Below are 2,938 nucleotides of genomic sequence, written 5' to 3' on the forward strand. Positions count from 1 at the left end.
GGAGGAGGAACTTCAGGTTAGCCACGTCCTGAGTAGAACCTTCCACCATTATTATGGTGCCATCCGCGTATTGAAGGAGGGAGACCCCTCCCCCTCCAACTAGGTGAGGGACAATGCCATGGATATGGACGACACCCTTAGCCTTATCCAGGATGGCGGCCAGAGCATCAACCACCATGTTGAACAGGAACGGCGAGAACGAGTCACCCTGACGAACCCCACAAAGAGTGGGGAAGTATGACCCAATCTCGCCGTTGATGTTCACCGCAGTCCGTCCACAGGAGACTAGTTGCATCAAGCGAGTCACCCAGCGATCGTCAAAGCCCTTACGCAGCAGCACTTCCCGAAGGAAAGGCCAGTGAACAGTATCATAGGCTTTATGGAAGTTAAGCTTCAGGAAGACAACACGATGATGTTTCGTCCGTAGTTCGTGAAGGAATTCATGGAAGACCAACACGCCATCGAGAATAAACCGGCCTTGGATGAAGGCCGATTGGTTAGGGTGAGTGACCGAGTCAGCGAGCAGGGTCACCCTATTGGCGTACCCTTTGGCCAGGATCCTGAATATCACATTAATCACAGTGATAGGGCGGAACTGGCGAATATCAGAGGTGCCCGAAACCTTAGGGATGAGGGTAATGATCCCATAGTTGAGGCGTTCCAGGTCCATAGAGCCCGAATAGAACTCCTCGAATAAGGCCATGACCTCCGGTTTAACAGTCTGCCAGAATGTTTTAAAGAACGCAACAGGCAGGCCATCTGGATCTGGGGACAAGGAGGGGTTCATTCCTTTAATGGCCGCAAGGACCTCGACTTCGGTGAAGGGGGCTACAAGGGCCGCGTTGGCCTCGTCGGAGACCAGCTGCGCCCCCGACACTTGACTAGCCCCACCCCGAGGGGTGGGGGAGAAGAGGGCTTTGTAGAAGTCGTCTACATGAGCCCGAATGGCCGCGGGGCGGACAAGGGGGACGTCATCCACCCATAAGCAATGGATGGAGTTTCTATGGAGTCGGCCATTCGCCACTGCCTGGAAATAAGCAGTGTTCGCATCGCCATGGAGCACCCATCGCTGGGTACCACGCACCCTCCAGTAAGCCTCCTCATCGGTGTAGATGGAGGAAAGCTGATCCTCAAGATCATACCTCAGCATCCACTCATCCGGAGAAAGCCCAGAGGAATCGGCCCGAGCGTCCAGGGCTTGGATAGCGAGCAGGAGAGATCGCTTACGCTCGCGGAGGTCACGACCAAGATTGGCCCCCCAGCCCTTCATGAATTGGCGTGCAAGCTTGGCGCAGAAGTGCCACGAGTCGACGACGGACATGGAGCGATGGGGGGAGGCGCGAGCAAGCGTCCAACGAGCCGAAACCGCATCCCGAAAGCCGGCCTGGTTGAGCCAAAAGGACTCAAACCTAAACCGCGGCGGGCAGGGGGGCGTTCGTCCGCAGAGGATAAGAGGAGAGGGACGTGGTCCGACCCAATGCGGGTAATCGCCCGCAGCAAAGACAAGGGGCACCTCAACTCCCATTCAGGAGAAACTAGGACCCGATCCAGAATGGATCGAGTCGGGTCGGCCTGGTGGTTAGTCCAGGTAAATCTCACCCCCGTTCTCTCGATCTCACGGAGGCCGAGCTCCGCGATCCAGTCGTTGAACAACTGCATCCGGGGGAGGTTAATCCTATCATTATTCTTCTCATCAGGCGAACAGATGAGGTTAAAGTCTCCGCCCACAACTAATGGGAGCAGGGAGACGGAGATCTTTTGGTGAAGCTCTGCAAGGAAGGTCGGGGAACGGCGGTGGTCCGCCGGACCATAGACAATCACGACCTCCCATTTGAAGTTCAGGGCCCGCTCAAAGATCTCCATACTCACGAAGAACTCACCCCGATCCATGCTGCCCACTTCGAAGGTGGCATCCTTAACCCCTAAGAGGATGCCACCGGAGTGGCCCGTGGTCCCACTAGAAGGGAGCCAGTGCCAGGCAAAAAGGTGGGAGCTGAGGCAATCAAGCTCCTGAAGGGAGAACTCAGCACACATGGTTTCCTGAATCGCAATGATGTCAATGCGTTCGTCGCGCACGTACTCGATGAGTTGACGGCGACGGCCATCATGGCCGAAGCCGCGGATGTTCCAAAAAAGGGCCCGCATCTAAACCCCCATCAGGGGGCTGCTTGACCCCAGAACACGAGATGCGCTTTGGGCGCGGAGAGCAGTGGCGCGGGACCGAGTGCGCCCACGAATGGCCCCGTCGACCACCGGAGGTGGCTGACCAGCAATACGTGCAGTCAGCTCCTCAGGGGTCCTACGTAGGCGAGCGCGAGTCTCAGCCAACTTGCCATCAATTATCTCGCGGGCCCTAATGGCCGCGATCTGGTCTAAGGGGGGACCCACTTCCCCTCTGAAGACGATGGTCGAGTCAGTGGCCACCTTGGCTAGGTGCCGAAGAGGGACGGCCTCAAGAGCGGAAAAGGAACAACAGGAAGAAACGGGAAGGGCGGGATCCACACCTGACTCCAGGTTCCGGGCAGCTTCCCGGATCTCAGCCCGCTCGGCGATGGACGGGACCGAGGCGTCGGTCGGGCGAGCCGCATCGAGGCGGGCGCTGCGGCGAGACGCAGTCACCGGCGTCGAGGAGGAGCGGGGCCGCCTGGCGTAAGCCATCGTCGGAGGAGGAGCCGTGGAGCCTGGCGTGGTGACGACCACGACCACCACGGAAGCCGGGGAGGCCGGGGAGGTGGGGCGGGCGTCGGAGGCCACCGGCGGGGGGAGCGGGGGGACAAGCTCCAGGGTGTCGCCCGACGCTTCCCCCGCGGGCGGGGGCACCGGGGAGGGCTCTCCGAGGGGTGGGGTACCGCCATCCCCACCCGAGAGGCCCGGGGGGTCGGAGCCTGGGGGGCGGAGGTTCCGGGCCCAGCGGAGAGGAGCGGCGAGCGAAGTCGGC

This window comes from Triticum dicoccoides, chromosome 7B, assembly GCF_002162155.2.
Source record: "Triticum dicoccoides isolate Atlit2015 ecotype Zavitan chromosome 7B, WEW_v2.0, whole genome shotgun sequence".
In the NCBI taxonomy this organism is placed as follows: domain Eukaryota; kingdom Viridiplantae; phylum Streptophyta; class Magnoliopsida; order Poales; family Poaceae; genus Triticum; species Triticum dicoccoides.